Here is a 26,378-nt window from a genome sequence, read left to right as displayed (position 1 = left end):
CCTAACCCTAACCCTAATCACAACCCTAACCCTAACCCTCATTGCAACTCTAACCCATATTCACCATAGGGTGAATAACTCCGCGCTGCTTGCTCGAAACGTGCTGAAATTTGGTGTGGTTGTGTGGCATGCTACCCTTTATCAATCCTGAAATGCCCAAGTCTCTATGACTTTCAGACAAAAAGTTATTCCAAAATATCGTGGACTTTTTTTAATAGATTTGGTGGTTTCACCATTTCCGAAGGTCGTAGAAGCTCGGGGACGGTCCCAATGGATCGGGCATAGCCACTTTAGTGGAGATGGAACCAACTTCCAAGTCTCTATGACCTTCAGAAAAAAAGTTATTGAAGAATATCTTGAACTCCTATAGGTTGTCATCCCTAACCCTAACCCTAATCACAACCCAAAAAGTAAACACTAATCACAACCCTAACCCTACCCCTTCCAAAGGTCGTAGAAGCTCGCGGGTGGTACCAATGGATCGGGCATACCCACATTAGTGGAGGTGGAACCAACTTCCAAGTCTGTATGACCTACAGAAAAAAAGTTATGGAAGAATATGTTGATCTCTAATGGGTACTCCTCCCTAACCCTAACCCTAATCACAACCCTAACCCTAACCCTAATCACAACCCTAACCCTAACCCTAATCACAACCCTAACCCTAACCCTCATTGCAACTCTAACCCATATTCACCATAGGGTGAATAACTCCGCGCTGCTTGCTCGAAACGTGCTGAAATTCGGTGTGGTTGTGTGGCATGCTACCCTTTATCAATCCTGAAATGCCCAAGTCTCTATGACTTTCAGACAAAAAGTTATTCCAAAATATCGTGGACTTTTTTTAATAGATTTGGTGGTTTCACCATTTCCGAAGGTCGTAGAAGCTCGGGGATGGTCCCAATGGATCGGGCATAGCCACTTTAGTGGAGATGGAACCAACTTCCAAGTCTCTATGACCTTCAGAAAAAAAGTTATTGAAGAATATCTTGAACTCCTATAGGTTGTCATCCCTAACCCTAACCCTAATCACAACCCAAAAAGTAAACACTAATCACAACCCTAACCCTACCCCTTCCAAATGTCGTAGAAGCTCGCGGGTGGTACCAATGGATCGGGCATACCCACATTAGTGGAGGTGGAACCAACTTCCAAGTCTGTATGACCTACAGAAAAAAAGTTATGGAAGAATATGTTGATCTCTAATGGGTACTCCTCCCTAACCCTAACCCTAATCACAACCCTAACCCTAACCCTAATCACAACCCTAACCCTAACCCTCATTGCAACTCTAACCCATATTCACCATAGGGTGAATAACTCCGCGCTGCTTGCTCGAAACGTGCTGAAATTCGGTGTGGTTGTGTGGCATGCTACCCTTTATCAATCCTGAAATGCCCAAGTCTCTATGACTTTCAGACAAAAAGTTATTCCAAAATATCGTGGACTTTTTTAAATAGATTTGGTGGTTTCACCATTTCCGAAGGTCGTAGAAGCTCGGGGACGGTCCCAATGGATCGGGCATAGGCACTTTAGTGGAGATGGAACCAACTTCCAAGTCTCTATGACCTTCAGAAAAAAAGTTATTGAAGAATATCTTGAACTCCTATAGGTTGTCATCCCTAACCCTAACCCTAATCACAACCCAAAAAGTAAACACTAATCACAACCCTAACCCTACCCCTTCCAAAGGTCGTAGAAGCTCGCGGGTGGTACCAATGGATCGGGCATACCCACATTAGTGGAGGTGGAACCAACTTCCAAGTCTGTATGACCTACAGAAAAAATGTTATGGAAGAATATGTTGATCTCTAATGGGTACTCCTCCCTAACCCTAACCCTAATCACAACCCTAACCCTAACCCTAATCACAACCCTAACCCTAACCCTCATTGCAACTCTAACCCATATTCACCATAGGGTGAATAACTCCGCGCTGCTTGCTCGAAACGTGCTGAAATTCGGTGTGGTTGTGTGGCATGCTACCCTTTATCAATCCTGAAATGCCCAAGTCTCTATGACTTTCAGACAAAAAGTTATTCCAAAATATCGTGGACTTTTTTTAATAGATTTGGTGGTTTCACCATTTCCGAAGGTCATAGAAGCTCGGGGACGGTCCCAATGGATCGGGCATAGCCACTTTAGTGGAGATGGAACCAACTTCCAAGTCTCTATGACCTTCAGAAAAAAAGTTATTGAAGAATATCTTGAACTCCTATAGGTTGTCATCCCTAACCCTAACCCTAATCACAACCCAAAAAGTAAACACTAATCACAACCCTAACCCTACCCCTTCCAAAGGTCGTAGAAGCTCGCGGGTGGTACCAATGGATCGGGCATACCCACATTAGTGGAGGTGGAACCAACTTCCAAGTCTGTATGACCTACAGAAAAAAAGTTATGGAAGAATATGTTGATCTCTAATGGGTACTCCTCCCTAACCCTAACCCTAATCACAACCCTAACCCTAACCCTAATCACAACCCTAACCCTAACCCTCATTGCAACTCTAACCCATATTCACCATAGGGTGAATAACTCCGCGCTGCTTGCTCGAAACGTGCTGAAATTCGGTGTGGTTGTGTGGCATGCTACCCTTTATCAATCCTGAAATGCCCAAGTCTCTATGACTTTCAGACAAAAAGTTATTCCAAAATATCGTGGACTTTTTTTAATAGATTTGGTGGTTTCACCATTTCCGAAGGTCGTAGAAGCTCGGGGACGGTCCCAATGGATCGGGCATAGCCACTTTAGTGGAGATGGAACCAACTTCCAAGTCTCTATGACCTTCAGAAAAAAAGTTATTGAAGAATATCTTGAACTCCTATAGGTTGTCATCCCTAACCCTAACCCTAATCACAACCCAAAAAGTAAACACTAATCACAACCCTAACCCTACCCCTTCCAAAGGTCGTAGAAGCTCGCGGGTGGTACCAATGGATCGGGCATACCCACATTAGTGGAGGTGGAACCAACTTCCAAGTCTGTATGACCTACAGAAAAAAAGTTATGGAAGAATATGTTGATCTCTAATGGGTACTCCTCCCTAACCCTAACCCTAATCACAACCCTAACCCTAACCCTAATCACAACCCTAACCCTAACCCTCATTGCAACTCTAACCCATATTCACCATAGGGTGAATAACTCCGCGCTGCTTGCTCGAAACGTGCTGAAATTCGGTGTGGTTGTGTGGCATGCTACCCTTTATCAATCCTGAAATGCCCAAGTCTCTATGACTTTCAGACAAAAAGTTATTCCAAAATATCGTGGACTTTTTTTAATAGATTTGGTGGTTTCACCATTTCCGAAGGTCGTAGAAGCTCGGGGACGGTCCCAATGGATCGGGCATAGCCACTTTAGTGGAGATGGAACCAACTTCCAAGTCTCTATGACCTTCAGAAAAAAAGTTATTGAAGAATATCTTGAACTCCTATAGGTTGTCATCCCTAACCCTAACCCTAATCACAACCCAAAAAGTAAACACTAATCACAACCCTAACCCTACCCCTTCCAAAGGTCGTAGAAGCTCGCGGGTGGTACCAATGGATCGGGCATACCCACATTAGTGGAGGTGGAACCAACTTCCAAGTCTGTATGACCTACAGAAAAAAAGTTATGGAAGAATATGTTGATCTCTAATGGGTACTCCTCCCTAACCCTAACCCTAATCACAACCCTAACCCTAACCCTAATCACAACCCTAACCCTAACCCTCATTGCAACTCTAACCCATATTCACCATAGGGTGAATAACTCCGCGCTGCTTGCTCGAAACGTGCTGAAATTCGGTGTGGTTGTGTGGCATGCTACCCTTTATCAATCCTGAAATGCCCAAGTCTCTATGACTTTCAGACAAAAAGTTATTCCAAAATATCGTGGACTTTTTTTAATAGATTTGGTGGTTTCACCATTTCCGAAGGTCGTAGAAGCTCGGGGACGGTCCCAATGGATCGGGCATAGCCACTTTAGTGGAGATGGAACCAACTTCCAAGTCTCTATGACCTTCAGAAAAAAAGTTATTGAAGAATATCTTGAACTCCTATAGGTTGTCATCCCTAACCCTAACCCTAATCACAACCCAAAAAGTAAACACTAATCACAACCCTAACCCTACCCCTTCCAAAGGTCGTAGAAGCTCGCGGGTGGTACCAATGGATCGGGCATACCCACATTAGTGGAGGTGGAACCAACTTCCAAGTCTGTATGACCTACAGAAAAAAAGTTATGGAAGAATATGTTGATCTCTAATGGGTACTCCTCCCTAACCCTAACCCTAATCACAACCCTAACCCTAACCCTAACCCTAATCACAACCCTAACCCTAACCCTAATCACAACCCTAACCCTAACCCTCATTGCAACTCTAACCCATATTCACCATAGGGTGAATAACTCCGCGCTGCTTGCTCGAAACGTGCTGAAATTCGGTGTGGTTGTGTGGCATGCTACCCTTTATCAATCCTGAAATGCCCAAGTCTCTATGACTTTCAGACAAAAAGTTATTCCAAAATATCGTGGACTTTTTTTAATAGATTTGGTGGTTTCACCATTTCCGAAGGTCGTAGAAGCTCGGGGACGGTCCCAATGGATCGGGCATAGCCACTTTAGTGGAGATGGAACCAACTTCCAAGTCTCTATGACCTACAGAAAAAAAGTTATGGAAGAATATGTTGATCTCTAATGGGTACTCCTCCCTAACCCTAACCCTAATCACAACCCTAACCCTAACCCTAATCACAACCCTAACCCTAACCCTCATTGCAACTCTAACCCATATTCACCATAGGGTGAATAACTCCGCGCTGCTTGCTCGAAACGTGCTGAAATTCGGTGTGGTTGTGTGGCATGCTACCCTTTATCAATCCTGAAATGCCCAAGTCTCTATGACTTTCAGACAAAAAGTTATTCCAAAATATCGTGGACTTTTTTTAATAGATTTGGTGGTTTCACCATTTCCGAAGGTCGTAGAAGCTCGGGGACGGTCCCAATGGATCGGGCATAGCCACTTTAGTGGAGATGGAACCAACTTCCAAGTCTCTATGACCTTCAGAAAAAAAGTTATTGAAGAATATCTTGAACTCCTATAGGTTGTCATCCCTAACCCTAACCCTAATCACAACCCAAAAAGTAAACACTAATCACAACCCTAACCCTACCCCTTCCAAAGGTCGTAGAAGCTCGCGGGTGGTACCAATGGATCGGGCATACCCACATTAGTGGAGGTGGAACCAACTTCCAAGTCTGTATGACCTACAGAAAAAAAGTTATGGAAGAATATGTTGATCTCTAATGGGTACTCCTCCCTAACCCTAACCCTAATCACAACCCTAACCCTAACCCTAATCACAACCCTAACCCTAACCCTCATTGCAACTCTAACCCATATTCACCATAGGGTGAATAACTCCGCGCTGCTTGCTCGAAACGTGCTGAAATTCGGTGTGGTTGTGTGGCATGCTACCCTTTATCAATCCTCAAATGCCCAAGTCTCTATGACTTTCAGACAAAAAGTTATTCCAAAATATCGTGGACTTTTTTTAATAGATTTGGTGGTTTCACCATTTCCGAAGGTCGTAGAAGCTCGGGGACGGTCCCAATGGATCGGGCATAGCCACTTTAGTGGAGATGGAACCAACTTCCAAGTCTCTATGACCTTCAGAAAAAAAGTTATTGAAGAATATCTTGAACTCCTATAGGTTGTCATCCCTAACCCTAACCCTAATCACAACCCAAAAAGTAAACACTAATCACAACCCTAACCCTACCCCTTCCAAAGGTCGTAGAAGCTCGCGGGTGGTACCAATGGATCGGGCATACCCACATTAGTGGAGGTGGAACCAACTTCCAAGTCTGTATGACCTACAGAAAAAAAGTTATGGAAGAATATGTTGATCTCTAATGGGTACTCCTCCCTAACCCTAACCCTAATCACAACCCTAACCCTAACCCTAATCACAACCCTAACCCTAACCCTCATTGCAACTCTAACCCATATTCACCATAGGGTGAATAACTCCGCGCTGCTTGCTCGAAACGTGCTGAAATTCGGTGTGGTTGTGTGGCATGCTACCCTTTATCAATCCTGAAATGCCCAAGTCTCTATGACTTTCAGACAAAAAGTTATTCCAAAATATCGTGGACTTTTTTTAATAGATTTGGTGGTTTCACCATTTCCGAAGGTCGTAGAAGCTCGGGGACGGTCCCAATGGATCGGGCATAGCCACTTTAGTGGAGATGGAACCAACTTCCAAGTCTCTATGACCTTCAGAAAAAAAGTTATTGAAGAATATCTTGAACTCCTATAGGTTGTCATCCCTAACCCTAACCCTAATCACAACCCAAAAAGTAAACACTAATCACAACCCTAACCCTACCCCTTCCAAAGGTCGTAGAAGCTCGCGGGTGGTACCAATGGATCGGGCATACCCACATTAGTGGAGGTGGAACCAACTTCCAAGTCTGTATGACCTACAGAAAAAAAGTTATGGAAGAATATGTTGATCTCTAATGGGTACTCCTCCCTAACCCTAACCCTAATCACAACCCTAACCCTAACCCTAATCACAACCCTAACCCTAACCCTCATTGCAACTCTAACCCATATTCACCATAGGGTGAATAACTCCGCGCTGCTTGCTCGAAACGTGCTGAAATTCGGTGTGGTTGTGTGGCATGCTACCCTTTATCAATCCTGAAATGCCCAAGTCTCTATGACTTTCAGACAAAAAGTTATTCCAAAATATCGTGGACTTTTTTTAATAGATTTGGTGGTTTCACCATTTCCGAAGGTTGTAGAAGCTCCGGGACGGTCCCAATGGATTGGGCATAGCCACTTTAGTGGAGATGGAACCAACTTCCAAGTCTCTATGACCTTCAGAAAAAAAGTTATTGAAGAATATCTTGAACTCCTATAGGTTGTCATCCCTAACCCTAACCCTAATCACAACCCAAAAAGTAAACACTAATCACAACCCTAACCCTACCCCTTCCAAAGGTCGTAGAAGCTCGCGGGTGGTACCAATGGATCGGGCATACCCACATTAGTGGAGGTGGAACCAACTTCCAAGTCTGTATGACCTACAGAAAAAAAGTTATGGAAGAATATGTTGATCTCTAATGGGTACTCCTCCCTAACCCTAACCCTAATCACAACCCTAACCCTAACCCTAATCACAACCCTAACCCTAACCCTCATTGCAACTCTAACCCATATTCACCATAGGGTGAATAACTCCGCGCTGCTTGCTCGAAACGTGCTGAAATTCGGTGTGGTTGTGTGGCATGCTACCCTTTATCAATCCTGAAATGCCCAAGTCTCTATGACTTTCAGACAAAAAGTTATTCCAAAATATCGTGGACTTTTTTTAATAGATTTGGTGGTTTCACCATTTCCGAAGGTCGTAGAAGCTCGGGGACGGTCCCAATGGATCGGGCATAGCCACTTTAGTGGAGATGGAACCAACTTCCAAGTCTCTATGACCTTCAGAAAAAAAGTTATTGAAGAATATCTTGAACTCCTATAGGTTGTCATCCCTAACCCTAACCCTAATCACAACCCAAAAAGTAAACACTAATCACAACCCTAACCCTACCCCTTCCAAAGGTCGTAGAAGCTCGCGGGTGGTACCAATGGATCGGGCATACCCACATTAGTGGAGGTGGAACCAACTTCCAAGTCTGTATGACCTACAGAAAAAAAGTTATGGAAGAATATGTTGATCTCTAATGGGTACTCCTCCCTAACCCTAACCCTAATCACAACCCTAACCCTAACCCTAATCACAACCCTAACCCTAACCCTCATTGCAACTCTAACCCATATTCACCATAGGGTGAATAACTCCGCGCTGCTTGCTCGAAACGTGCTGAAATTCGGTGTGGTTGTGTGGCATGCTACCCTTTATCAATCCTGAAATGCCCAAGTCTCTATGACTTTCAGACAAAAAGTTATTCCAAAATATCGTGGACTTTTTTTAATAGATTTGGTGGTTTCACCATTTCCGAAGGTCGTAGAAGCTCGGGGACGGTCCCAATGGATCGGGCATAGCCACTTTAGTGGAGATGGAACCAACTTCCAAGTCTCTATGACCTTCAGAAAAAAAGTTATTGAAGAATATCTTGAACTCCTATAGGTTGTCATCCCTAACCCTAATCACAACCCAAAAAGTAAACACTAATCACAACCCTAACCCTACCCCTTCCAAAGGTCGTAGAAGCTCGTGGGTGGTACCAATGGATCGGGCATACCCACATTAGTGGAGGTGGAACCAACTTCCAAGTCTGTATGACCTACAGAAAAAAAGTTATGGAAGAATATGTTGATCTCTAATGGGTACTCCTCCCTAACCCTAACCCTAATCACAACCCTAACCCTAACCCTAATCACAACCCTAACCCTAACCCTCATTGCAACTCTAACCCATATTCACCATAGGGTGAATAACTCCGCGCTGCTTGCTCGAAACGTGCTGAAATTCGGTGTGGTTGTGTGGCATGCTACCCTTTATCAATCCTGAAATGCCCAAGTCTCTATGACTTTCAGACAAAAAGTTATTCCAAAATATCGTGGACTTTTTTTAATAGATTTGGTGGTTTCACCATTTCCGAAGGTCGTAGAAGCTCGGGGACGGTCCCAATGGATCGGGCATAGCCACTTTAGTGGAGATGGAACCAACTTCCAAGTCTCTATGACCTTCAGAAAAAAAGTTATTGAAGAATATCTTGAACTCCTATAGGTTGTCATCCCTAACCCTAACCCTAATCACAACCCAAAAAGTAAACACTAATCACAACCCTAACCCTACCCCTTCCAAAGGTCGTAGAAGCTCGCGGGTGGTACCAATGGATCGGGCATACCCACATTAGTGGAGGTGGAACCAACTTCCAAGTCTGTATGACCTACAGAAAAAAAGTTATGGAAGAATATGTTGATCTCTAATGGGTACTCCTCCCTAACCCTAACCCTAATCACAACCCTAACCCTAACCCTAATCACAACCCTAACCCTAACCCTCATTGCAACTCTAACCCATATTCACCATAGGGTGAATAACTCCGCGCTGCTTGCTCGAAACATGCTGAAATTCGGTGTGGTTGTGTGGCATGCTACCCTTTATCAATCCTGAAATGCCCAAGTCTCTATGACTTTCAGACAAAAAGTTATTCCAAAATATCGTGGACTTTTTTTAATAGATTTGGTGGTTTCACCATTTCCGAAGGTCGTAGAAGCTCGGGGATGGTCCCAATGGATCGGGCATAGCCACTTTAGTGGAGATGGAACCAACTTCCAAGTCTCTATGACCTTCAGAAAAAAAGTTATTGAAGAATATCTTGAACTCCTATAGGTTGTCATCCCTAACCCTAACCCTAATCACAACCCAAAAAGTAAACACTAATCACAACCCTAACCCTACCCCTTCCAAAGGTCGTAGAAGCTCGCGGGTGGTACCAATGGATCGGGCATACCCACATTAGTGGAGGTGGAACCAACTTCCAAGTCTGTATGACCTACAGAAAAAAAGTTATGGAAGAATATGTTGATCTCTAATGGGTACTCCTCCCTAACCCTAACCCTAATCACAACCCTAACCCTAACCCTAATCACAACCCTAACCCTAACCCTCATTGCAACTCTAACCCATATTCACCATAGGGTGAATAACTCCGCGCTGCTTGCTCGAAACGTGCTGAAATTCGGTGTGGTTGTGTGGCATGCTACCCTTTATCAATCCTGAAATGCCCAAGTCTCTATGACTTTCAGACAAAAAGTTATTCCAAAATATCGTGGACTTTTTTTAATAGATTTGGTGGTTTCACCATTTCCGAAGGTCGTAGAAGCTCGGGGACGGTCCCAATGGATCGGGCATAGCCACTTTAGTGGAGATGGAACCAACTTCCAAGTCTCTATGACCTTCAGAAAAAAAGTTATTGAAGAATATCTTGAACTCCTATAGGTTGTCATCCCTAACCCTAACCCTAATCACAACCCAAAAAGTAAACACTAATCACAACCCTAACCCTACCCCTTCCAAAGGTCGTAGAAGCTCGCGGGTGGTACCAATGGATCGGGCATACCCACATTAGTGGAGGTGGAACCAACTTCCAAGTCTGTATGACCTACAGAAAAAAAGTTATGGAAGAATATGTTGATCTCTAATGGGTACTCCTCCCTAACCCTAACCCTAATCACAACCCTAACCCTAACCCTAATCACAACCCTAACCCTAACCCTCATTGCAACTCTAACCCATATTCACCATAGGGTGAATAACTCCGCGCTGCCTGCTCGAAACGTGCTGAAATTCGGTGTGGTTGTGTGGCATGCTACCCTTTATCAATCCTGAAATGCCCAAGTCTCTATGACTTTCAGACAAAAAGTTATTCCAAAATATCGTGGACTTTTTTTAATAGATTTGGTGGTTTCACCATTTCCGAAGGTCGTAGAAGCTCGGGGACGGTCCCAATGGATCGGGCATAGCCACTTTAGTGGAGATGGAACCAACTTCCAAGTCTCTATGACCTTCAGAAAAAAAGTTATTGAAGAATATCTTGAACTCCTATAGGTTGTCATCCCTAACCCTAACCCTAATCACAACCCAAAAAGTAAACACTAATCACAACCCTAACCCTACCCCTTCCAAAGGTCGTAGAAGCTCGCGGGTGGTACCAATGGATCGGGCATACCCACATTAGTGGAGGTGGAACCAACTTCCAAGTCTGTATGACCTACAGAAAAAAAGTTATGGAAGAATATGTTGATCTCTAATGGGTACTCCTCCCTAACCCTAACCCTAATCACAACCCTAACCCTAACCCTCATTGCAACTCTAACCCATATTCACCATAGGGTGAATAACTCCGCGCTGCTTGCTCGAAACGTGCTGAAATTCGGTGTGGTTGTGTGGCATGCTACCCTTTATCAATCCTGAAATGCCCAAGTCTCTATGACTTTCAGACAAAAAGTTATTCCAAAATATCGTGGACTTTTTTAAATAGATTTGGTGGTTTCACCATTTCCGAAGGTCGTAGAAGCTCGGAGACGGTCCCAATGGATCGGGCATAGCCACTTTAGTGGAGATGGAACCAACTTCCAAGTCTCTATGACCTTCAGAAAAAAAGTTATTGAAGAATATCTTGAACTCCTATAGGTTGTCATCCCTAACCCTAACCCTAATCACAACCCAAAAAGTAAACACTAATCACAACCCTAACCCTACCCCTTCCAAAGGTCGTAGAAGCTCGTGGGTGGTACCAATGGATCGGGCATACCCACATTAGTGGAGGTGGAACCAACTTCCAAGTCTGTATGACCTACAGAAAAAAAGTTATGGAAGAATATGTTGATCTCTAATGGGTACTCCTCCCTAACCCTAACCCTAATCACAACCCTAACCCTAACCCTAATCACAACCCTAACCCTAACCCTCATTGCAACTCTAACCCATATTCACCATAGGGTGAATAACTCCGCGCTGCTTGCTCGAAACGTGCTGAAATTCGGTGTGGTTGTGTGGCATGCTACCCTTTATCAATCCTGAAATGCCCAAGTCTCTATGACTTTCAGACAAAAAGTTATTCCAAAATATCGTGGACTTTTTTTAATAGATTTGGTGGTTTCACCATTTCCGAAGGTCGTAGAAGCTCGGAGACGGTCCCAATGGATCGGGCATAGCCACTTTAGTGGAGATGGAACCAACTTCCAAGTCTCTATGACCTTCAGAAAAAAAGTTATTGAAGAATATCTTGAACTCCTATAGGTTGTCATCCCTAACCCTAACCCTAATCACAACCCAAAAAGTAAACACTAATCACAACCCTAACCCTACCCCTTCCAAAGGTCGTAGAAGCTCGTGGGTGGTACCAATGGATCGGGCATACCCACATTAGTGGAGGTGGAACCAACTTCCAAGTCTGTATGACCTACAGAAAAAAAGTTATGGAAGAATATGTTGATCTCTAATGGGTACTCCTCCCTAACCCTAACCCTAATCACAACCCTAACCCTAACCCTAATCACAACCCTAACCCTAACCCTCATTGCAACTCTAACCCATATTCACCATAGGGTGAATAACTCCGCGCTGCTTGCTCGAAACGTGCTGAAATTCGGTGTGGTTGTGTGGCATGCTACCCTTTATCAATCCTGAAATGCCCAAGTCTCTATGACTTTCAGACAAAAAGTTATTCCAAAATATCGTGGACTTTTTTTAATAGATTTGGTGGTTTCACCATTTCCGAAGGTCGTAGAAGCTCGGGGACAGTCCCAATGGACCGGGCATAGCCACTTTAGTGGAGATGGAACCAACTTCCAAGTCTCTATGACCTTCAGAAAAAAAGTTATTGAAGAATATCTTGAACTCCTATAGGTTGTCATCCCTAACCCTAACCCTAATCACAACCCAAAAAGTAAACACTAATCACAACCCTAACCCTACCCCTTCCAAAGGTCGTAGAAGCTCGCGGGTGGTACCAATGGATCGGGCATACCCACATTAGTGGAGGTGGAACCAACTTCCAAGTCTGTATGACCTACAGAAAAAAAGTTATGGAAGAATATGTTGATCTCTAATGGGTACTCCTCCCTAACCCTAACCCTAATCACAACCCTAACCCTAACCCTAATCACAACCCTAACCCTAACCCTCATTGCAACTCTAACCCATATTCACCATAGGGTGAATAACTCCGCGCTGCTTGCTCGAAACGTGCTGAAATTCGGTGTGGTTGTGTGGCATGCTACCCTTTATCAATCCTGAAATGCCCAAGTCTCTATGACTTTCAGACAAAAAGTTATTCCAAAATATCGTGGACTTTTTTTAATAGATTTGGTGGTTTCACCATTTCCGAAGGTCGTAGAAGCTCGGAGACGGTCCCAATGGATCGGGCATAGCCACTTTAGTGGAGATGGAACCAACTTCCAAGTCTCTATGACCTTCAGAAAAAAAGTTATTGAAGAATATCTTGAACTCCTATAGGTTGTCATCCCTAACCCTAACCCTAATCACAACCCAAAAAGTAAACACTAATCACAACCCTAACCCTACCCCTTCCAAAGGTCGTAGAAGCTCGTGGGTGGTACCAATGGATCGGGCATACCCACATTAGTGGAGGTGGAACCAACTTCCAAGTCTGTATGACCTACAGAAAAAAAGTTATGGAAGAATATGTTGATCTCTAATGGGTACTCCTCCCTAACCCTAACCCTAATCACAACCCTAACCCTAACCCTAATCACAACCCTAACCCTAACCCTCATTGCAACTCTAACCCATATTCACCATAGGGTGAATAACTCCGCGCTGCTTGCTCGAAACGTGCTGAAATTCGGTGTGGTTGTGTGGCATGCTACCCTTTATCAATCCTGAAATGCCCAAGTCTCTATGACTTTCAGACAAAAAGTTATTCCAAAATATCGTGGACTTTTTTTAATAGATTTGGTGGTTTCACCATTTCCGAAGGTCGTAGAAGCTCGGGGACAGTCCCAATGGACCGGGCATAGCCACTTTAGTGGAGATGGAACCAACTTCCAAGTCTCTATGACCTTCAGAAAAAAAGTTATTGAAGAATATCTTGAACTCCTATAGGTTGTCATCCCTAACCCTAACCCTAATCACAACCCAAAAAGTAAACACTAATCACAACCCTAACCCTACCCCTTCCAAAGGTCGTAGAAGCTCGCGGGTGGTACCAATGGATCGGGCATACCCACATTAGTGGAGGTGGAACCAACTTCCAAGTCTGTATGACCTACAGAAAAAAAGTTATGGAAGAATATGTTGATCTCTAATGGGTACTCCTCCCTAACCCTAATCACAACCCTAACCCTAACCCTCATTGCAACTCTAACCCATATTCACCATAGGGTGAATAACTCCGCGCTGCTTGCTCGAAACATGCTGAAATTCGGTGTGGTTGTGTGGCATGCTACCCTTTATCAATCCTGAAATGCCCAAGTCTCTATGACTTTCAGACAAAAAGTTATTCCAAAATATCGTGGACTTTTTTTAATAGATTTGGTGGTTTCACCATTTCCGAAGGTCGTAGAAGCTCGGAGACGGTCCCAATGGATCGGGCATAGCCACTTTAGTGGAGATGGAACCAACTTCCAAGTCTCTATGACCTTCAGAAAAAAAGTTATTGAAGAATATCTTGAACTCCTATAGGTTGTCATCCCTAACCCTAACCCTAATCACAACCCAAAAAGTAAACACTAATCACAACCCTAACCCTACCCCTTCCAAAGGTCGTAGAAGCTCGTGGGTGGTACCAATGGATCGGGCATACCCACATTAGTGGAGGTGGAACCAACTTCCAAGTCTGTATGACCTACAGAAAAAAAGTTATGGAAGAATATGTTGATCTCTAATGGGTACTCCTCCCTAACCCTAACCCTAATCACAACCCTAACCCTAACCCTAATCACAACCCTAACCCTAACCCTCATTGCAACTCTAACCCATATTCACCATAGGGTGAATAACTCCGCGCTGCTTGCTCGAAACGTGCTGAAATTCGGTGTGGTTGTGTGGCATGCTACCCTTTATCAATCCTGAAATGCCCAAGTCTCTATGACTTTCAGACAAAAAGTTATTCCAAAATATCGTGGACTTTTTTTAATAGATTTGGTGGTTTCACCATTTCCGAAGGTCGTAGAAGCTCGGAGACAGTCCCAATGGATCGGGCATAGCCACTTTAGTGGAGATGGAACCAACTTCCAAGTCTCTATGACCTTCAGAAAAAAAGTTATTGAAGAATATCTTGAACTCCTATAGGTTGTCATCCCTAACCCTAACCCTAATCACAACCCAAAAAGTAAACACTAATCACAACCCTAACCCTACCCCTTCCAAAGGTCGTAGAAGCTCGTGGGTGGTACCAATGGATCGGGCATACCCACATTAGTGGAGGTGGAACCAACTTCCAAGTCTGTATGACCTACAGAAAAAAAGTTATGGAAGAATATGTTGATCTCTAATGGGTACTCCTCCCTAACCCTAACCCTAATCACAACCCTAACCCTAACCCTAATCACAACCCTAACCCTAACCCTCATTGCAACTCTAACCCATATTCACCATAGGGTGAATAACTCCGCGCTGCTTGCTCGAAACGTGCTGAAATTCGGTGTGGTTGTGTGGCATGCTACCCTTTATCAATCCTGAAATGCCCAAGTCTCTATGACTTTCAGACAAAAAGTTATTCCAAAATATCGTGGACTTTTTTTAATAGATTTGGTGGTTTCACCATTTCCGAAGGTCGTAGAAGCTCGGAGACGGTCCCAATGGATCGGGCATAGCCACTTTAGTGGAGATGGAACCAACTTCCAAGTCTCTATGACCTTCAGAAAAAAAGTTATTGAAGAATATCTTGAACTCCTATAGGTTGTCATCCCTAACCCTAACCCTAATCACAACCCAAAAAGTAAACACTAATCACAACCCTAACCCTACCCCTTCCAAAGGTCGTAGAAGCTCGTGGGTGGTACCAATGGATCGGGCATACCCACATTAGTGGAGGTGGAACCAACTTCCAAGTCTGTATGACCTACAGAAAAAAAGTTATGGAAGAATATGTTGATCTCTAATGGGTACTCCTCCCTAACCCTAACCCTAATCACAACCCTAACCCTAACCCTAATCACAACCCTAACCCTAACCCTCATTGCAACTCTAACCCATATTCACCATAGGGTGAATAACTCCGCGCTGCTTGCTCGAAACGTGCTGAAATTCGGTGTGGTTGTGTGGCATGCTACCCTTTATCAATCCTGAAATGCCCAAGTCTCTATGACTTTCAGACAAAAAGTTATTCCAAAATATCGTGGACTTTTTTTAATAGATTTGGTGGTTTCACCATTTCCGAAGGTCGTAGAAGCTCGGGGACAGTCCCAATGGACCGGGCATAGCCACTTTAGTGGAGATGGAACCAACTTCCAAGTCTCTATGACCTTCAGAAAAAAAGTTATTGAAGAATATCTTGAACTCCTATAGGTTGTCATCCCTAACCCTAACCCTAATCACAACCCAAAAAGTAAACACTAATCACAACCCTAACCCTACCCCTTCCAAAGGTCGTAGAAGCTCGCGGGTGGTACCAATGGATCGGGCATACCCACATTAGTGGAGGTGGAACCAACTTCCAAGTCTGTATGACCTACAGAAAAAAAGTTATGGAAGAATATGTTGATCTCTAATGGGTACTCCTCCCTAACCCTAATCACAACCCTAACCCTAACCCTCATTGCAACTCTAACCCATATTCACCATAGGGTGAATAACTCCGCGCTGCTTGCTCGAAACATGCTGAAATTCGGTGTGGTTGTGTGGCATGCTACCCTTTATCAATCCTGAAATGCCCAAGTCTCTATGACTTTCAGACAAAAAGTTATTCCAAAATATCGTGGACTTTTTTTAATAGATTTGGTGGTTTCACCATTTCCGAAGGTCGTAGAAGCTCGGAGACGGTCCCAATGGATCGGGCATAGCCACTTTAGTGGAGATGGAACCAACTTCCAAGTCTCTATGACCTTCAGAAAAAAAGTTATTGAAGAATATCTTGAACTCCTATAGGTTGTCATCCCTAACCCTAACCCTAATCACAACCCAAAAAGTAAACACTAATCACAACCCTAACCCTACCCCTTCCAAAGGTCGTAGAAGCTCGTGGGTGGTACCAATGGATCGGGCATACCCACATTAGTGGAGGTGGAACCAACTTCCAAGTCTGTATGACCTACAGAAAAAAAGTTATGGAAGAATATGTTGATCTCTAATGGGTACTCCTCCCTAACCCTAACCCTAATCACAACCCTAACCCTAACCCTAATCACAACCCTAACCCTAACCCTCATTGCAACTCTAACCCATATTCACCATAGGGTGAATAACTCCGCGCTGCTTGCTCGAAACGTGCTGAAATTCGGTGTGGTTGTGTGGCATGCTACCCTTTATCAATCCTGAAATGCCCAAGTCTCTATGACTTTCAGACAAAAAGTTATTCCAAAATATCGTGGACTTTTTTTAATAGATTTGGTGGTTTCACCATTTCCGAAGGTCGTAGAAGCTCGGAGACAGTCCCAATGGATCGGGCATAGCCACTTTAGTGGAGATGGAACCAACTTCCAAGTCTCTATGACCTTCAGAAAAAAGGTTATTGAAGAATATCTTGAACTCCTATAGGTTGTCATCCCTAACCCTAACCCTAATCACAACCCAAAAAGTAAACACTAATCACAACCCTAACCCTACCCCTTCCAAAGGTCGTAGAAGCTCGTGGGTGGTACCAATGGATCGGGCATACCCACATTAGTGGAGGTGGAACCAACTTCCAAGTCTGTATGACCTACAGAAAAAAAGTTATGGAAGAATATGTTGATCTCTAATGGGTACTCCTCCCTAACCCTAACCCTAATCACAACCCTAACCCTAACCCTAATCACAACCCTAACCCTAACCCTCATTGCAACTCTAACCCATATTCACCATAGGGTGAATAACTCCGCGCTGCTTGCTCGAAACGTGCTGAAATTCGGTGTGGTTGTGTGGCATGCTACCCTTTATCAATCCTGAAATGCCCAAGTCTCTATGACTTTCAGACAAAAAGTTATTCCAAAATATCGTGGACTTTTTTTAATAGATTTGGTGGTTTCACCATTTCCGAAGGTCGTAGAAGCTCGGAGACGGTCCCAATGGATCGGGCATAGCCACTTTAGTGGAGATGGAACCAACTTCCAAGTCTCTATGACCTTCAGAAAAAAAGTTATTGAAGAATATCTTGAACTCCTATAGGTTGTCATCCCTAACCCTAACCCTAATCACAACCCAAAAAGTAAACACTAATCACAACCCTAACCCTACCCCTTCCAAAGGTCGTAGAAGCTCGTGGGTGGTACCAATGGATCGGGCATACCCACATTAGTGGAGGTGGAACCAACTTCCAAGTCTGTATGACCTACAGAAAAAAAGTTATGGAAGAATATGTTGATCTCTAATGGGTACTCCTCCCTAACCCTAACCCTAATCACAACCCTAACCCTAACCCTAATCACAACCCTAACCCTAACCCTCATTGCAACTCTAACCCATATTCACCATAGGGTGAATAACTCCGCGCTGCTTGCTCGAAACGTGCTGAAATTCGGTGTGGTTGTGTGGCATGCTACCCTTTATCAATCCTGAAATGCCCAAGTCTCTATGACTTTCAGACAAAAAGTTATTCCAAAATATCGTGGACTTTTTTTAATAGATTTGGTGGTTTCACCATTTCCGAAGGTCGTAGAAGCTCGGAGACAGTCCCAATGGATCGGGCATAGCCACTTTAGTGGAGATGGAACCAACTTCCAAGTCTCTATGACCTTCAGAAAAAAAGTTATTGAAGAATATCTTGAACTCCTATAGGTTGTCATCCCTAACCCTAACCCTAATCACAACCCAAAAAGTAAACACTAATCACAACCCTAACCCTACCCCTTCCAAAGGTCGTAGAAGCTCGTGGGTGGTACCAATGGATCGGGCATACCCACATTAGTGGAGGTGGAACCAACTTCCAAGTCTGTATGACCTACAGAAAAAAAGTTATGGAAGAATATGTTGATCTCTAATGGGTACTCCTCCCTAACCCTAACCCTAATCACAACCCTAACCCTAACCCTAATCACAACCCTAACCCTAACCCTCATTGCAACTCTAACCCATATTCACCATAGGGTGAATAACTCCGCGCTGCTTGCTCGAAACGTGCTGAAATTCGGTGTGGTTGTGTGGCATGCTACCCTTTATCAATCCTGAAATGCCCAAGTCTCTATGACTTTCAGACAAAAAGTTATTCCAAAATATCGTGGACTTTTTTTAATAGATTTGGTGGTTTCACCATTTCCGAAGGTCGTAGAAGCTCGGAGACGGTCCCAATGGATCGGGCATAGCCACTTTAGTGGAGATGGAACCAACTTCCAAGTCTCTATGACCTTCAGAAAAAAAGTTATTGAAGAATATCTTGAACTCCTATAGGTTGTCATCCCTAACCCTAACCCTAATCACAACCCAAAAAGTAAACACTAATCACAACCCTAACCCTACCCCTTCCAAAGGTCGTAGAAGCTCGTGGGTGGTACCAATGGATCGGGCATACCCACATTAGTGGAGGTGGAACCAACTTCCAAGTCTGTATGACCTACAGAAAAAAAGTTATGGAAGAATATGTTGATCTCTAATGGGTACTCCTCCCTAACCCTAACCCTAATCACAACCCTAACCCTAACCCTAATCACAACCCTAACCCTAACCCTCATTGCAACTCTAACCCATATTCACCATAGGGTGAATAACTCCGCGCTGCTTGCTCGAAACGTGCTGAAATTCGGTGTGGTTGTGTGGCATGCTACCCTTTATCAATCCTGAAATGCCCAAGTCTCTATGACTTTCAGACAAAAAGTTATTCCAAAATATCGTGGACTTTTTTTAATAGATTTGGTGGTTTCACCATTTCCGAAGGTCGTAGAAGCTCGGGGACAGTCCCAATGGACCGGGCATAGCCACTTTAGTGGAGATGGAACCAACTTCCAAGTCTCTATGACCTTCAGAAAAAAAGTTATTGAAGAATATCTTGAACTCCTATAGGTTGTCATCCCTAACCCTAACCCTAATCACAACCCAAAAAGTAAACACTAATCACAACCCTAACCCTACCCCTTCCAAAGGTCGTAGAAGCTCGCGGGTGGTACCAATGGATCGGGCATACCCACATTAGTGGAGGTGGAACCAACTTCCAAGTCTGTATGACCTACAGAAAAAAAGTTATGGAAGAATATGTTGATCTCTAATGGGTACTCCTCCCTAACCCTAATCACAACCCTAACCCTAACCCTCATTGCAACTCTAACCCATATTCACCATAGGGTGAATAACTCCGCGCTGCTTGCTCGAAACATGCTGAAATTCGGTGTGGTTGTGTGGCATGCTACCCTTTATCAATCCTGAAATGCCCAAGTCTCTATGACTTTCAGACAAAAAGTTATTCCAAAATATCGTGGACTTTTTTTAATAGATTTGGTGGTTTCACCATTTCCGAAGGTCGTAGAAGCTCGGAGACGGTCCCAATGGATCGGGCATAGCCACTTTAGTGGAGATGGAACCAACTTCCAAGTCTCTATGACCTTCAGAAAAAAAGTTATTGAAGAATATCTTGAACTCCTATAGGTTGTCATCCCTAACCCTAACCCTAATCACAACCCAAAAAGTAAACACTAATCACAACCCTAACCCTACCCCTTCCAAAGGTCGTAGAAGCTCGTGGGTGGTACCAATGGATCGGGCATACCCACATTAGTGGAGGTGGAACCAACTTCCAAGTCTGTATGACCTACAGAAAAAAAGTTATGGAAGAATATGTTGATCTCTAATGGGTACTCCTCCCTAACCCTAACCCTAATCACAACCCTAACCCTAACCCTAATCACAACCCTAACCCTAACCCTCATTGCAACTCTAACCCATATTCACCATAGGGTGAATAACTCCGCGCTGCTTGCTCGAAACGTGCTGAAATTCGGTGTGGTTGTGTGGCATGCTACCCTTTATCAATCCTGAAATGCCCAAGTCTCTATGACTTTCAGACAAAAAGTTATTCCAAAATATCGTGGACTTTTTTTAATAGATTTGGTGGTTTCACCATTTCCGAAGGTCGTAGAAGCTCGGAGACGGTCCCAATGGATCGGGCATAGCCACTTTAGTGGAGATGGAACCAACTTCCAAGTCTCTATGACCTTCAGAAAAAAGGTTATTGAAGAATATCTTGAACTCCTATAGGTTGTCATCCCTAACCCTAACCCTAATCACAACCCAAAAAGTAAACACTAATCACAACCCTAACCCTACCCCTTCCAAAGGTCGTAGAAGCTCGTGGGTGGTACCAATGGATCGGGCATACCCACATTAGTGGAGGTGGAACCAACTTCCAAGTCTGTATGACCTACAGAAAAAAAGTTATGGAAGAATATGTTGATCTCTAATGGGTACTCCTCCCTAACCCTAACCCTAATCACAACCCTAACCCTAACCCTAATCACAACCCTAACCCTAACCCTCATTGCAACTCTAACCCATATTCACCATAGGGTGAATAACTCCGCGCTGCTTGCTCGAAACGTGCTGAAATTCGGTGTGGTTGTGTGGCATGCTACCCTTTATCAATCCTGAAATGCCCAAGTCTCTATGACTTTCAGACAAAAAGTTATTCCAAAATATCGTGGACTTTTTTTAATAGATTTGGTGGTTTCACCATTTCCGAAGGTCGTAGAAGCTCGGGGACAGTCCCAATGGACCGGGCATAGCCACTTTAGTGGAGATGGAACCAACTTCCAAGTCTCTATGACCTTCAGAAAAAAAGTTATTGAAGAATATCTTGAACTCCTATAGGTTGTCATCCCTAACCCTAACCCTAATCACAACCCAAAAAGTAAACACTAATCACAACCCTAACCCTACCCCTTCCAAAGGTCGTAGAAGCTCGCGGGTGGTACCAATGGATCGGGCATACCCACATTAGTGGAGGTGGAACCAACTTCCAAGTCTGTATGACCTACAGAAAAAAAGTTATGGAAGAATATGTTGATCTCTAATGGGTACTCCTCCCTAACCCTAATCACAACCCTAACCCTAACCCTCATTGCAACTCTAACCCATATTCACCATAGGGTGAATAACTCCGCGCTGCTTGCTCGAAACATGCTGAAATTCGGTGTGGTTGTGTGGCATGCTACCCTTTATCAATCCTGAAATGCCCAAGTCTCTATGACTTTCAGACAAAAAGTTATTCCAAAATATCGTGGACTTTTTTTAATAGATTTGGTGGTTTCACCATTTCCGAAGGTCGTAGAAGCTCGGAGACGGTCCCAATGGATCGGGCATAGCCACTTTAGTGGAGATGGAACCAACTTCCAAGTCTCTATGACCTTCAGAAAAAAAGTTATTGAAGAATATCTTGAACTCCTATAGGTTGTCATCCCTAACCCTAACCCTAATCACAACCCAAAAAGTAAACACTAATCACAACCCTAACCCTACCCCTTCCAAAGGTCGTAGAAGCTCGTGGGTGGTACCAATGGATCGGGCATACCCACATTAGTGGAGGTGGAACCAACTTCCAAGTCTGTATGACCTACAGAAAAAAAGTTATGGAAGAATATGTTGATCTCTAATGGGTACTCCTCCCTAACCCTAACCCTAATCACAACCCTAACCCTAACCCTAATCACAACCCTAACCCTAACCCTCATTGCAACTCTAACCCATATTCACCATAGGGTGAATAACTCCGCGCTGCTTGCTCGAAACGTGCTGAAATTCGGTGTGGTTGTGTGGCATGCTACCCTTTATCAATCCTGAAATGCCCAAGTCTCTATGACTTTCAGACAAAAAGTTATTCCAAAATATCGTGGACTTTTTTTAATAGATTTGGTGGTTTCACCATTTCCGAAGGTCGTAGAAGCTCGGAGACAGTCCCAATGGATCGGGCATAGCCACTTTAGTGGAGATGGAACCAACTTCCAAGTCTCTATGACCTTCAGAAAAAAGGTTATTGAAGAATATCTTGAACTCCTATAGGTTGTCATCCCTAACCCTAACCCTAATCACAACCCAAAAAGTAAACACTAATCACAACCCTAACCCTACCCCTTCCAAAGGTCGTAGAAGCTCGTGGGTGGTACCAATGGATCGGGCATACCCACATTAGTGGAGGTGGAACCAACTTCCAAGTCTGTATGACCTACAGAAAAAAAGTTATGGAAGAATATGTTGATCTCTAATGGGTACTCCTCCCTAACCCTAACCCTAATCACAACCCTAACCCTAACCCTAATCACAACCCTAACCCTAACCCTCATTGCAACTCTAACCCATATTCACCATAGGGTGAATAACTCCGCGCTGCTTGCTCGAAACGTGCTGAAATTCGGTGTGGTTGTGTGGCATGCTACCCTTTATCAATCCTGAAATGCCCAAGTCTCTATGACTTTCAGACAAAAAGTTATTCCAAAATATCGTGGACTTTTTTTAATAGATTTGGTGGTTTCACCATTTCCGAAGGTCGTAGAAGCTCGGAGACGGTCCCAATGGATCGGGCATAGCCACTTTAGTGGAGATGGAACCAACTTCCAAGTCTCTATGACCTTCAGAAAAAAAGTTATTGAAGAATATCTTGAACTCCTATAGGTTGTCATCCCTAACCCTAACCCTAATCACAACCCAAAAAGTAAACACTAATCACAACCCTAACCCTACCCCTTCCAAAGGTCGTAGAAGCTCGTGGGTGGTACCAATGGATCGGGCATACCCACATTAGTGGAGGTGGAACCAACTTCCAAGTCTGTATGACCTACAGAAAAAAAGTTATGGAAGAATATGTTGATCTCTAATGGGTACTCCTCCCTAACCCTAACCCTAATCACAACCCTAACCCTAACCCTAATCACAACCCTAACCCTAACCCTCATTGCAACTCTAACCCATATTCACCATAGGGTGAATAACTCCGCGCTGCTTGCTCGAAACGTGCTGAAATTCGGTGTGGTTGTGTGGCATGCTACCCTTTATCAATCCTGAAATGCCCAAGTCTCTATGACTTTCAGACAAAAAGTTATTCCAAAATATCGTGGACTTTTTTTAATAGATTTGGTGGTTTCACCATTTCCGAAGGTCGTAGAAGCTCGGGGACAGTCCCAATGGACCGGGCATAGCCACTTTAGTGGAGATGGAACCAACTTCCAAGTCTCTATGACCTTCAGAAAAAAAGTTATTGAAGAATATCTTGAACTCCTATAGGTTGTCATCCCTAACCCTAACCCTAATCACAACCCAAAAAGTAAACACTAATCACAACCCTAACCCTACCCCTTCCAAAGGTCGTAGAAGCTCGCGGGTGGTACCAATGGATCGGGCATACCCACATTAGTGGAGGTGGAACCAACTTCCAAGTCTGTATGACCTACAGAAAAAAAGTTATGGAAGAATATGTTGATCTCTAATGGGTACTCCTCCCTAACCCTAATCACAACCCTAACCCTAACCCTCATTGCAACTCTAACCCATATTCACCATAGGGTGAATAACTCCGCGCTGCTTGCTCGAAACATGCTGAAATTCGGTGTGGTTGTGTGGCATGCTACCCTTTATCAATCCTGAAATGCCCAAGTCTCTATGACTTTCAGACAAAAAGTTATTCCAAAATATCGTGGACTTTTTTTAATAGATTTGGTGGTTTCACCATTTCCGAAGGTCGTAGAAGCTCGGAGATGGTCCCAATGGATCGGGCATAGCCACTTTAGTGGAGATGGAACCAACTTCCAAGTCTCTATGACCTTCAGAAAAAAAGTTATTGAAGAATATCTTGAACTCCTATAGGTTGTCATCCCTAACCCTAACCCTAATCACAACCCAAAAAGTAAACACTAATCACAACCCTAACCCTACCCCTTCCAAAGGTCGTAGAAGCTCGTGGGTGGTACCAATGGATCGGGCATACCCACATTAGTGGAGGTGGAACCAACTTCCAAGTCTGTATGACCTACAGAAAAAAAGTTATGGAAGAATATGTTGATCTCTAATGGGTACTCCTCCCTAACCCTAACCCTAATCACAACCCTAACCCTAACCCTAATCACAACCCTAACCCTAACCCTCATTGCAACTCTAACCCATATTCACCATAGGGTGAATAACTCCGCGCTGCTTGCTCGAAACGTGCTGAAATTCGGTGTGGTTGTGTGGCATGCTACCCTTTATCAATCCTGAAATGCCCAAGTCTCTATGACTTTCAGACAAAAAGTTATTCCAAAATATCGTGGACTTTTTTTAATAGATTTGGTGGTTTCACCATTTCCGAAGGTCGTAGAAGCTCGGAGACAGTCCCAATGGATCGGGCATAGCCACTTTAGTGGAGATGGAACCAACTTCCAAGTCTCTATGACCTTCAGAAAAAAAGTTATTGAAGAATATCTTGAACTCCTATAGGTTGTCATCCCTAACCCTAACCCTAATCACAACCCAAAAAGTAAACACTAATCACAACCCTAACCCTACCCCTTCCAAAGGTCGTAGAAGCTCGTGGGTGGTACCAATGGATCGGGCATACCCACATTAGTGGAGGTGGAACCAACTTCCAAGTCTGTATGACCTACAGAAAAAAAGTTATGGAAGAATATGTTGATCTCTAATGGGTACTCCTCCCTAACCCTAACCCTAATCACAACCCTAACCCTAACCCTAATCACAACCCTAACCCTAACCCTCATTGCAACTCTAACCCATATTCACCATAGGGTGAATAACTCCGCGCTGCTTGCTCGAAACGTGCTGAAATTCGGTGTGGTTGTGTGGCATGCTACCCTTTATCAATCCTGAAATGCCCAAGTCTCTATGACTTTCAGACAAAAAGTTATTCCAAAATATCGTGGACTTTTTTTAATAGATTTGGTGGTTTCACCATTTCCGAAGGTCGTAGAAGCTCGGGGACAGTCCCAATGGACCGGGCATAGCCACTTTAGTGGAGATGGAACCAACTTCCAAGTCTCTATGACCTTCAGAAAAAAAGTTATTGAAGAATATCTTGAACTCCTATAGGTTGTCATCCCTAACCCTAACCCTAATCACAACCCAAAAAGTAAACACTAATCACAACCCTAACCCTACCCCTTCCAAAGGTCGTAGAAGCTCGCGGGTGGTACCAATGGATCGGGCATACCCACATTAGTGGAGGTGGAACCAACTTCCAAGTCTGTATGACCTACAGAAAAAAAGTTATGGAAGAATATGTTGATCTCTAATGGGTACTCCTCCCTAACCCTAACCCTAATCACAACCCTAACCCTAACCCTAATCACAACCCTAACCCTAACCCTCATTGCAACTCTAACCCATATTCACCATAGGGTGAATAACTCCGCGCTGCTTGCTCGAAACGTGCTGAAATTCGGTGTGGTTGTGTGGCATGCTACCCTTTATCAATCCTGAAATGCCCAAGTCTCTATGACTTTCAGACAAAAAGTTATTCCAAAATATCGTGGACTTTTTTTAATAGATTTGGTGGTTTCACCATTTCCGAAGGTCGTAGAAGCTCGGGGACGGTCCCAATGGATCGGGCATAGCCACTTTAGTGGAGATGGAACCAACTTCCAAGTCTCTATGACCTTCAGAAAAAAAGTTATTGAAGAATATCTTGAACTCCTATAGGTTGTCATCCCTAACCCTAACCCTAATCACAACCCAAAAAGTAAACACTAATCACAACCCTAACCCTACCCCTTCCAAAGGTCGTAGAAGCTCGCGGGTGGTACCAATGGATCGGGCATACCCACATTAGTGGAGGTGGAACCAACTTCCAAG

The 26,378-nt window shown here is 43.8% G+C and overlaps 1 protein-coding gene across 1 annotated transcript in view; it reads left to right on the top strand.

Moving 5' to 3' along the window:
• Positions 1-26,378, top strand: part of rpl38 (ribosomal protein L38) — a 322,175-nt gene that overhangs the window by 235,469 nt on the left and 60,328 nt on the right. The window lies entirely within an intron of this gene.

Source organism: Paralichthys olivaceus, chromosome 21, assembly GCF_024713975.1.
Source record: "Paralichthys olivaceus isolate ysfri-2021 chromosome 21, ASM2471397v2, whole genome shotgun sequence".
Classification (NCBI taxonomy): domain Eukaryota; kingdom Metazoa; phylum Chordata; class Actinopteri; order Pleuronectiformes; family Paralichthyidae; genus Paralichthys; species Paralichthys olivaceus.
Note: the sequence above shows the minus strand (reverse complement) of the source record. Positions and strands in the feature narration are given on the sequence as shown.